Below are 12814 nucleotides of genomic sequence, written 5' to 3'. Positions count from 1 at the left end.
TATCATTATATACCATCAAGTAGCATCTTACCCCTTCTCTTGCACCTGAACTTGGGAAATAAGATTTGTTACAGACTACATATTTTCTGATACCAATGAAACTGCATACACACGCCAGGGTTCAGTGGGGAGATAAATGAAATGCTGTCTAAGAAGTGAGCATCAGAACCACTAAATTCTGGCATCTGTGAATTAGATCTGGATTCCAGACTTTTGCCATGGGTTTTCTCATGGTTAGGCAATGTTCACACAACTCTTTCACAAATAGATCCTCTCGCACCCTATTACATGACAGCTTCTACTATTGCCTTCCGGTTGAGTCATCTCGAACATAACACTATTCTATTTTGACACGTATTTTCACAAAACTCACAAGAGCTAGCAGAAGACTCCTATTCAGCTATTATGTTTTGTGGGTAATTAGCAGTTATGTGGAAAGATTACAAAGGAGAAGCAGACAATAAAACATATAGAAATGCATATGCACAGCACAACAACTTAAGAAACAGAGATGGAAAATGCGAATATCAGAAGAAGAAAATAATTCTTCCTGAATAAAAGTGTCTGAACTTGCAGTAAAAAGAAGCCCACATGGACTTCTTGAAAAGTGATTCTCAGATTTAATAATATGGCAAAATGAAGCTCAGTCAGCTTTCCAAAGCAACTGCAAAGCAGGCTGATGTCCAGTAGTTTGTTTCAGGATGTTTCTAGTGAACTTTTACTGCTGACTCTCCTTTGCACGTCTTGGTCAAATAAAGCATGTCACACATTTAATGTATATTATGGGTCCCACAACTCTGGGACGCTGGCTCTGATGCTAAGGCAGGCAATGTCTTTAACTTGAATAAAAAAAAAAATTAAAACACAACTGCGACAAGACTTTTTTAAAGCCAGTATCACATACTTGCACAAAGGCCACATGCTGCTCTATTTTTTTTTTTATTTTTACTTTGCTACTTCCTTGGAGTTAATCTGTTATGAAAAATTACTTCCCTTATTTATTTTTAAATAACGGGAGTACAGAGACTCCCACACTACAGCCCTGTGCGAAGAACTGGCTGGGTATTTCATCACAGCGCTGAGAGCCTGAACGTCTGCTAACAGGCAGTTTTCCAGCTCACTGGCACAGGCACAAGTGAAAGCAGCACATTCATTTTGTGCAATTTGCTTTACCTTCCCACATGGAGTTGGTGCATGTAAAAGGCTGTTAAGTACTAAATTATTCCTTATCAAATCACCATCATCTGGAGTCATGATCAACACTAATTAAATTACTTTCACTGAACACGGCTCCAGCCTGCTGCCTCAACTGCGAGGTACATTTTATTTTGCTTACTGTACAGTCCTAGCAAGGTACAGGGCACAGTGCTAGAAGGCATTTGTGCTGTAGTTTTAATTAAAGTTTACCTCACCTTCCTCCCAGCTTTATAAGCTAGGGTAAAGTGTATCAAATCAAGTAGGTTAACACCTTCACTTCATTTAGAGAAAGCATTACAGACCAAAGTGATTTTATATTAGATCTTTATCTTAACTACAGCCAGAAAGATAATGTAGCTGTAAAATTTAAAGCCTTCCTCGGGCAGTCCCCTGACAGAGTCACCATGCTAAGCTTTATCTGTAACTCCCTAAGTGCACACTTTAGAATCAGAAAGGAAAAAAGATAAACTGAAAAAAAACTTTCTGCTTTTTTGGGGGGCTTTCTTGAAGGCTACTTGCCCTTTCAGGACATGTCTTAAGTGTGGCTGAAGATGACAGACTTATTTTAACAATAAAATTTCAAACATTAAAAGTTTTCATATCATCACTGAAACCCTCCGCCCGTCACTTCTGATTTTACTGACATTCATTCTATAGTGCACCTACTAAAAAGGAATTTAAACATACACTCTTGCCAAACTGGATTTTATATTATGTTCTCAATCCTCTTTCTTTTGAGGAGAGCAGGGTTGCTTATTTATACAATCTAATTTTAGTGCAGCATACCAGCTACCAACACATTCATATTAACAAAATGATATTTTAAACAACCAGCTCCTTACCACTTCTTTCTTCCTGATGGTAAATTCATTTTACTTGACCCAGAACAAGAGTCTCAACCCTATTAAAGTAAGGGGCTCTCTGCCTTAATAATGATCTTATTAAACAGTGACCAAGGGCCAAGATTTCATCCCAAGTGATTACTTACAGATAACTACCTCTGAACTTGAAATGCAAACAATCTTACAACATATATTTAGCTAGATGGCTTCAACACCTCTTCTCAACTACCACACCAAGTCAGGCTTATCAGTATCAGAAACAGACCCTTGCCCCACAGACCCTGTCTGGATCATCTCCGAAGCCAACACACAGACATAAGGCAAGCAGGACTGACACCATTTGTAGCAAAATGATTAAGGTATAATACATTACTGTATGCATATTCTCTGTGCATAAATATATATATTTATATCTGCAGAGTAAAAGGGCTTGCATATTATACATAATGTGCTGTTGTACAGACCTAGATTTTATACAAAGCAATAATAATTTCACCACAAAATAAACTTACATATAACATGCAAAACATGGGGTGGAACCTGCCATCCATCCTTCAGAAGCGCTGTTCTACTTTGCAATCTGTCAACAGCCTAATCCCTGAACATTTTGTTCATATTAATACCCAAAGAATGAAGAACCACACCACTCAAATGAAGAACAACTTTATTAAGAACTCTGAAGTCAAAGGAGGAATTGGTTTTTCTCAGAGGAGTCTGATATGTACGCTTTCTAGCCTGAGAAACAGGAAGTGTACCACCTCTATACAGACAGAACTGAATCGACTTCTTTTGAGAAAGCCCTGAAATGCACTGCATTAAGCAATGGCTTAAAATATTTTTCAAATCAAGAGATGATTATTCAAGATGAAGAAGAAATTAGGAATATGTTATATGAAATGGCAAGTCATTTCTCCCTTGAACAAGAAGAAATGTTTTAACTTTCAAACTTCAGATTCTTTCCCAGAAAACATGATAAAATCTTTTTTCTGAGGAAGAATGGTTTTAAACATACTTTTAAACCCAAGAAATATAACTGGTAATTCAGTGATGTTGGCTGATGGCAAGCAATGTTTACTCCACCGACTAAAGAGACGAAGATGTCCTGTCCACACTTGTGGGTCAAGAACATTTACTGTATGGTATAAAAACAATTGACAGCAGTTGATTTTGTACCATACTTGCTCCTGATAGTGAACTCTGATGTCTCCTAAGTAATACTATATTCACATGTATTACTTTTGAGGACTTCGAGCATCTGAAGAGAAAAGAAAGTAACAGTAAGTCATGGCATAAACATGTTGTTTCTGAGCTGTTTTTAAAATTTATGCTCTCAAATCATTCTCTAAACAAAATTCTGTAAATAAATCCACTAATTTTTATCATCAATTAAGGCAAAATTGTTAATATGCAACGTAAGTTGAGAGATTTCTTGAACACACTTGAATATAGGGGACTTGACTCAATAGCAAGATGAAAATACTGAAAATGTAAAAATACTTAAGCTGATACCACTGCAACTCTAGGTACTAGACTGACTGAGGTGAACCAAGATAATACTTGGTAAAATTTCAGTTGCAAGAAGAAAAGTTCCATGTACTGATAAAGGCAACACTGTCACACTTTAAATCTATCTCTCGATACATACAGCAATGCAGTAGGCACTTCAGATACATCAGAGTCTCTCCAAGATTCTTTTCCAGTACATTTACTTCTGCCAAGCCCTCCCCTTCCCCCAACACACAAAAATCCATTACTAAAGGGTCTAATCTCAGCTATCAGCACAGAGTGCCTTTTATGGAGCCATTAAACCATTTCTCTTGTTTACAGTGCCTGAAGAAAGATGTGAATTATGTCTGTGACAAAACAGGCGATAACATTTCTAAACTGCTATCAAAATGCAAACTGAAATACACTTAAGGACAGGGACCCTAATTCATGTTTTTGCCATTTTCCTCGCTCACTGTAACTTAACAGCACTCACCTGATGATTCAAACAAATTATTTATGCTATAAGTACAACAGGTAGGCATTAGTGAAAAAAAAAAATCTGCTTTTAAACAGTTTATCGAACAGTTCATCAAAGAGTGTAAAATGCTAGTTATGTCTTAGGTTACAGTAGTGACCTAGCTGCTCTTATCAGAAAACATTTTTAAAAAACCCAAGCAGAACATTGTGGGTTCATGAGTGCTGAAATGCCTTGTTTTTGCAACCGTCACCTTAACATTTGAATCATACATTCCATATAGGTATTTGCATATCTTAAGCAATGACCTATGAAACTGAAGACTTTCTCTATAGCTTTCTAGATGGGAATGCCAGGCTTTACATATATTTTCCAAAGAGGTTTCAAAAATGTGCATTTAAGTCATGAAACAATAGTCTTCTGCATTCTGGAAGGCATTTATTGATTATTTATTTCTAGATCATTTTTATTGGAGCTTTAGACCTTTGTAGACAGCTGCACTCTGAATTTCAACAATCATTTAATAAGCATCAGATTAAAGACATCAGGATGCCAAAGCAGTGTGCTTTTTCTATTTCATTGTACTATATGTTTTGATGAGAAGTTTTACTGGTAACTGAGATGCTCAGGAGTCATTCGAAGCAGGCACTCAACACAGCTGACCATTCATTCATACTCCAGAGGTTATTGTGCTGCACCTGGATGCGGTACACCACCTTCTATACTCTAACAGAACCTGAATTAAAAATATAATGTAGGAGAGATGACAGATGAAGAGAGCTGGGACAGTAAAGGCTGGCAATCAAGTATTTCCATCTAAACTGTTCCCAATAATTTTGAATAAAAAGCCTATAAATACCTAAGACTGCTACAGCTGAAGACAGAAGTGCCTGCAAGCATGGACAACTGAGGCAAGATCTGCAGTTGTTTTCACCCTACGTGAACTCTTGCAAAAAACTATTTTGTTTCTGACCACTGCAACAGCTGCAGAAATGAGCAAGTCTTGAAGGCTGTGGACTGATTTAAAAGTGGCTGAATAGATTACATCTACAGAGACTCCACCAGGTTCTTCAACCATTTATCTATCAAAGTCACCTCTATCAGATCTTAGCTGAGCTCCAGTCAACTGGATTTCATTTAGGTCCTGCTCTCTGCCAGATATTGGAAGAAGCTGGTGATAAATTGGATATCTGACACACAGATATGCATCATCACTGTGGTTTCAGAGACTATCCCGGCAGTTTATAGAAAAGCTGAACATAGACAAGAGTCCTGAATTTTCACTACCTTACAAATGAAAGCTGCTGGAAAGGGAAGGGAGGGTGGGGATGGGAGGAATCTATGCATTCCTGTCAAGTATCTTTTCTGAAGAAATACATGATCTTGATATTATTCTCCATTTTACAGTTGCATCTAGAAAACTAAAACTCCTTCAAGATCCAGAATTTAGACCTAAAGACAGCTGGGCTCCACCTAGACATACTAAATAGTGACTGTTCACCTGAAACAGTCTGCATGTGTATTTGGGTATTTGTGTGTGCACACGAAGTCAAATGAAAGTAAGCATACTGAATATGCAAGCATGCCTCTGCAATGATACATTACATATGGCCAAATTATGTGTAATACTGTAATAACGAGCAGAAAGCTTTTTCCTCTTCAAATGGATATGTATAACTGGGGAGAAAATGGGTAAGCAGTATGCAGAAGAAAATAACAACTTGTAAATGTGTGAAAAAGTGTTCAATAAAAAGCTAGCTCTTTCTTATGCGGCAGCCTGACTCTGAGTCCAGAAAAGAAAATCTCCAGACAGCCCTTAACCCTTAACACAGAGAATGCTCTGCCACCCCTTGCCTCAGTGCTCTTTCCCAGAAAGTGGGACTTCATGACTGGGCAGCACTCGGCAAAGCCGTTATATATGATTCCATCAATTCAGCCTTCGCCTTGGCTTCAGATCAGATCCTTCCAGCCCCTACTAGCTCAAAAGATAGAAACAGCATGGGACCTAATTTTTTGGAAGCTTGTTCTGAACGATGAGCCCAAGCACCAGCTTTCAAAGCCAACTGGCAAGAATAGAATACGTGGGCAAGATGGATCTATTTGAGAATCTTGTTTAACAAAAAGAAAATACCAGCTTTGAAGTAATCTGTCACCTTTACTGGAAAATATGCAACTACAAATGCACTTTAATAACAGTTAGAACTCACACTGCAAAATGAAGCAAATTGCTCTTCCAAACTAAAGCTGACAATATTGTGCATGTCAATTAATGGCCTACTTGAATCGCATGAACGCTACGCAATAGTATAGCCTTTACAATCCTTAGGGGGTGGGAAAGGATGGGGGGAAGGTAAAGAATAAAAGACAGCCCAAAATTGTGGGATTTTTTTCCTCAAAGCCTACGCAGACTGTTCACAGATAACACAGTATGAGAATAGAAAAAAAAATAGTGATTTTGAATTTGACTTAGGAAAAAGTAGCAAGCAGGTGAAAACAAACTGCAGCAAAAGCTGGGATTTATTTTTGTTTACTACCAAAGAGCTGCAAAATGGAAAATAACAGCTAATTCTCCTACACTTTATATTAGAAAATTCTAGACATTAAGATCTAAAGTAATGCATCCATCTTAGACAGCATTGTTTGCTAAAATAACTTGCTCTTGCTTTGGAGTGAGGATTTTTTAATTCCTAATTTTTTAAGCAAAAAGCATTACAGACTAATGACTAGGACACAAAAAAAAATGCATTGATGAAACTCAATTTTAAATTAATTGAATTACCTGTTCATCTCCAGATTATGTTAATTCTTTATATTCACCGTAATTTTCCCTATCCTGGATGATAATGATCGGGCATTAACATGAAGTCTTTGAGAAGTGTTGGAATAGAAAACAGAAAAAAGTTCACTACACCTATAGAACACCAAGTCTGCATCAGGTTTATAAGAGGGCATTTACACACAGGGAAGAGGCGACTAACAAAAACATCACTAAAATGCAGGCACATGCCATTTCCCTGCAGGACAGCTTATTTGACAGTTAAACATGATGGTCCTGCAAACAGTTAAACATGATGGTTCAGCAAAGAAATACTTCTAAAAGCTTCTTTACAAAAGAAAGTAAGTGTCATTCTTTAACTTGAATTTTCTAAAGATAATGTGCTAAGACATGAAGAAATTGCGCCAGTATTGCTATTTCTGGGCAGCTAACCCAAGATCCCTTTGCCAAGACAGATGTAGCCTCCCCTGAGAGGTGGAGGGGTTCCCAGTTAGTGTGGGAGAGGAAGCACAATATTAGAGGTTGTACCCATTCAGCTTGATACTTGGTTCACCGGTATAAATCCTCACTTTTAGTGCAAGATACCCCAGATTTGCTTGTCTCTGCAGTTGCAATTTCTGAAACGCTTATTAGTTACTGAGGGTACACCTGCAGCCTTCTGACAGCAGAAGTCCTGAAGGCACCACTGAGATAATTCAGATATTTGTAGCCACTTGGCTTCTCATTTAAAAGGACCAAGTCAATAGAAAATTTCAGAGTATATTCACTGAGTATATCCAGTATAACATAAAGTAAAAAGCCTACCCAAAAAGGTAAGCCACCTGACTGCGGGGTTAGGGGGGAGTAACTTCCACTAAGTATCAATAAAAGATATCCTACTCACTAAAACGCTAGGGCAGAGCAATTCCAAGGTAAACTATTCTAGAGGCTTCTAGTAAATAACCATGTAAGGCACTATAGGTCCTTTGTCATAAACTAACAGTGTATTTGGGCAGCTGCTACCCGGCTGAACTGCCACACGGTATTAGAAAACTGTCTTTACTCTTCTACCCCCAAACATGGAACATTTTGGCACAATTTTGGTTTGTTGATCCCTCTTTGCCTCTATCCCCAAAAGATTTCCACTTTTTCGTTAAGAACTGTCTAGAAGGTATTTCCAGGCAGCAGGAGCTGCAGTTACCAACACAGTTTCTTAGCCTCCAAAAGAAGCAATCCCACAGAAATGCTGTCACAGGCACTGTTTTATTCCGATTTATGTCCCCTTCCTGCAGTGCTCTCCTTTCCAGACAATTTACCTGTCCAGCTGTAGGAGACTCACAGCTGCAGGCAGTCGAGTGGAAAGTGCTGTCAGAGGGTCTCTGCCTCCTAGCAAGCACCTCCAGGGTAAAAGTGAACCTGCTGACAAATAACCACGGGCCCTGGACAACTGAGAAGAATACAAGGAAATTTGCAGAACATCGGTGTGAGCGAGAAGGGAAGGATTAAGCTAGGAGGAGTGAACTGGCTCACTTTGATGTCTGAGGAGAGCAGGTGAGGCTGGACGAGGAGCTCTCCCTGCCCCCAAGATAAACAGAGGCTTAGGGCTCTCTGGAGGAGGAAGCAGTAACCTAATAAAATTAAAACAGCTGGGTTCTGCAACAACTGAACTAAAACACGTGGATAGCTGAAGATGATTATAGGGAGGGAAAAAAAATTCCAAAGAATTTTTAATCCCTCTATAGTCGATCTGCAACCTCCATGTCTGCACAGAGAAACAGGGATGCTCTTCACCTGCATTTGCTTTGTTAAAATCCTGGGAGGAGATCGGGGCATTTGTTCCTACACTTACTGATAATATAACTGGCTCCAAAGGCTCCCAGGCACAGTGCAAAAAGAGGCAATCCACCTTTAGAGCTTCTGCTAAAGAGGAAGTTCTTAATGTAAAATCAAGCCTGGGAGAAAACTTAAATTGTATTCCTACCTGGGAATTATCAATAAAGTTAAATGCAAAGAGAAGAGCTGGCCACTATATCAGGGTCTGTGTGCTTTTCTGAGGACAGGATTTCCATTTGCAGCAATTTTCAAAATTTAATTTAAATTCTGAGAGGTAATGGCTAAGCATTGCGTAGTTTCCATTACTAAAGTATCCAATAATATCCCAGCATTTTACACATACACACTTTCCTCTTCAGGTAACTCTGCAGTTTGACATTTCAGGTCTGAATTTAAATAGGTTTTGTAGAAACAAAATTAGGAACAAAACTTTGGAAACTATAACAAGCACTTTTCCCAAACATAACAAAAAACTCTAAAATAAACAATTTTGTATTTTCTATTTATTGTTTTAAAGGTATCATCACATTGATATTTAGAAAAAATGCCCACAGCAGAAAATAAACAGGAACTAATTCTGCCTCATTTCCCCTCTTATGGAAAAGTTTCAAGTTACATCAGTATAATTATTATCTCTGTTGTTCTTTTCTGATGTATTCATGCAAAGAGCTAACAGCCATCTATACATGAGAGGGCTACCGATCTTGTTCTTGCAGCTGGACAAAATGTGAAAGAAACTGGATTTAATTGCTGGTTCTGCCATAATCCAAATAACCAGTGTCAGAAGGTTGATTCTAGTCTGAAGTAGCTCAGCCTCAGGAGCCTACCCTTAGAGACCCATAACCAATGTGTCAGTTTGTGTCCCTATAAAAACAGGAATATCCTCATAACAAAGAGCATCCTAATAAAAGTTTATCCTTAAGGATAATCATGCCTGTCAGATAGCTACTCAAGTACATGCAAAAGCGAGAAAAAACAATAAATAATGAAATAGACTCCACAATGAGTGCTCTCTAGCATGAATTAAAGAACTAATTTAAAATATTATTTACAATATGTTTTTATTTTAGCAGCTCTCAATGCTAGACAGTAAAATAGAACAAAACTGCATTTTGAGATTATTTTCAATTCAATTTTGACTTTAACAATAAGTATACATTAATAAAACAAGTATACACTAACTCAGGGTAGCTAATGGGATGTTTGTTTACTTCATGTGGAGAAAGGGACTGTCACCACTCTAAATACATGTGTCCTCCATGCTTCAATGTCCAATTTTCGTAAACATTCATCAGTAATAACTCTAACAGCTTGCTTTTACAGATCATTCAAGCAAGGCTGAAATCTTATTCTTTAGTTCACTACCAAAACTACTGCAAAACCTGCTGTCTCCAGTGGAAAAGGTGCGGGCCATTGAAATAAGTCAACAGTAAAATTCAGCCCACAATTTTTATCACTGATTCAACAGGGAAACAAAGAAGGTATTGTCAGAAGTGGTTATGTCTGGGAACATGAAGTCAAGACTATATTTAAGTAGGCTGATTTTCAAAGACTCTTAGCAAAGTGCTCTTTCTGGAGCCAGTGGAAGCTTGACCACCTGCAACCAGGTGCTTGTTCTCAGAACAGACATTAAAGGCTTCTGCTGCTACTTAAAGCATTCCTAATGTATATGAGACTCGCTGAACATACATTACCAATACACTTGCTGATGTTTTCTGAAGCCAAACATTGCTAAAGTTTTATGATTATTTTATATGTGCATGCAATCAATAGGACTGACAATTACATATTGTATTCCATGTATCTGTATATGCATATATATATAAACACATACAATGACTATAAAAACTTGAATTTATCCAGCTCCCAAATTCTAATGCCAAATGCTTGAAAATTTTTGTCTTTACAGAATACTGCCACTTTAAAACGTTCTTCTTGTCTCCATTTCTCTTATTGCTTTGGTCATGTGCAATTTTTTAACAGACTGTTGTAAGGAAACATTGCATTCAGTTACAGCATGAAGACAGAGTATTAAAAAAAGAATTAAACTGTTTATCTTTTCTAGGTATACATTCTAAGCAGAAAGGAAACAACCTTTGAGCAAAGAGGATCAAATTAGCAAGACTGGGAATTGTTTTTGCACATGTAATTTTTCAAATGTCCTTGATGATGACTCATAATATATAAATTCAAAGACAAAAACCTGGCCAGTCAGTAACCTTCCTATTCAGTGACTGCAGGACTCGGCAGTAAATGTCACTGGTAGAAAATATTTCACTACATTAACTTACTGGCAACCACATTTGCTGAATAAGTTCATAAACAGCCACAGGAAAAAAGACAACCAGAAATAAAGCTGATAATGATTCACTCTTTTCTAACATGCATAATCCTCAGTTTACAGAAGAAATAGATATGTAAGAATAAAGATATCCTTTACCAAGACAGTTCACTTCTCCATTCACCTCAGCAAGGTCATACTAGAATCCAGGAACTGGTAAGAGTAATGTCTTGAAGACAGAGAGAATGAAGAATAAGTAAAAGGAAAATAAAAGACTCCTTCTCGGGGAAAAAACAAGCACATGCCTTGATAAAATAATCAGTTTTTCATTTGCAAGTTTAAACTAGATTTAGACCATTCCTAAAAAAACACTGATGTCTTCTAAATTTCAAAAGAATTAATAAATATAATAATTTATGCATATTTATCAGCTTATAAATGGCTTCACTGTAAGTACTTCCTAGTACTGAAATGCACAGGATCAAAACAAAAGGACTTAGAACCTGAAACAAGGGCTATTTTTCCTGTAAGCTTAGAGAGGGCTACCTCTGTCCTACATGACACAAATGTGTCTTAATCCTGTCAGTGCTTAACTGTCATTTTGAGGAGTTTTACTCTCTCCTCCTTTTTTTAACTGCTATATCCCTTGAAAACTTCACAGCACTCTGTAGGAGAGCCTCATTTCTATCTCCAGTTGCTGAGGCAGCAAGCAGAAATACAAAGATAAAAAAAATATACAGACCGCAAATATATTTTACATAAAGCAACATATGTGATATACAGAAGTGGATGAACTCAGCTTGTAGACTGCCTCCTTATTTTAGACCATTCCAGAGCTTATAGATTTTCAAATCAGTATTTACTCTGCTCTTGAAATACAAAACTCATTTTGTCAAAACTCTGCATGGAAAGGAGCTTCAGGAAAATAAGGGTTTTGTATCAAAATAGAATCACAAAGACCCTTCAGTCTGCCTTGCTTGGTTTCAGTGTGAAAATACAGCTAAAAGAAGTTTTATACACATTCTAATACAACTGAAACAGAAAAAAAATGTTCTAATACATATACATCCTCCTGATGAAATTAACTACTATCTGGTTTAAAACAGAAATAATGGTAGTGTTAAGAAAATACTGCCGTGACCACAAGTTACAATGTGAGGATCACTTATATCTCCACAAAGGATATCTCCACAGAAGGAAGGAGGGGAGGCTTCCTCAGAGAGGAAATAGAAGGTTTTTTCAAAACTGAGAATTTAATATTTTAATAAAATATGTTTAATGTTTCTGTTTTCATGTAAACAGACGTTAGGAAGTGACCTGACAGCCTTAAGAAATTACCATTTGAAAGAAAAAAAGGTCTACATGCTTCATCTTTGATCTACGAGACAGATTTATTACAGGACAGGATGACTGAAGTTTATTCATTAGCTGATAACCTTGACATGCAACCCAAGCCTTTAATCTGCAATAAAGCAGCTAACAATGATGGGGCTCTAAGGAAAGGAAACTAACTCAGCTTGGCTGAGCAGGCACATGGTGGTGGAAGTGGGCAGACAGGGGCACAAAGCCCCCAAGAAGAGCCATGTCCAGCTGCCTGGGCTCCCCCATGCCCCACACTGCTGGAGACCATCAGGTTCAGATTGGTCCTGTGCAGTTAAACCAGACTGCATGAGATGTTTGTTGTCTCTGTGGATGCCCAGAGGTATCTCCATTAGCAATAAAATTCACATCACAGCCTGCTGGGTACTCTGAAAGAAAGCTTCTGCTTTAGAAGTTTTAAAAATCAAAAGCAATGTTCTTGATGGGGGTCTTCTAATTTGTTTCACAGGGCTACTGCCACCACCAGTATTTACATAATCTGTGAGATGCTACCACTACTGCAGTCCAGGAGAATCTTAAATCTTTGCTCCTTCAAAGCTGGAAATTTAGTATAAAAATACAAG

General features: G+C 37.7%; 1 protein-coding gene and 1 long non-coding RNA gene across 9 annotated transcripts in view; one reads left to right on the top strand and one right to left on the bottom strand.

Annotated features, from left to right (window-relative positions):
- LOC144247308 (uncharacterized) overlaps positions 1 to 12814 on the top strand; it is a 297702-nt gene that overhangs the window by 203321 nt on the left and 81567 nt on the right. The window lies entirely within an intron of this gene.
- Positions 1 to 12814, bottom strand: part of ETV1 (ETS variant transcription factor 1) — a 67282-nt gene that overhangs the window by 34336 nt on the left and 20132 nt on the right. The gene's annotated exons all lie outside the window — the stretch shown is intronic.

This window comes from Lonchura striata, chromosome 1 (genome assembly GCF_046129695.1).
Source record: "Lonchura striata isolate bLonStr1 chromosome 1, bLonStr1.mat, whole genome shotgun sequence".
Classification (NCBI taxonomy): Eukaryota; Metazoa; Chordata; class Aves; order Passeriformes; family Estrildidae; genus Lonchura; species Lonchura striata.
The sequence above is the reverse complement of the archived record's forward strand: the minus strand, read 5'-3'. Positions and strand labels throughout refer to the sequence as shown.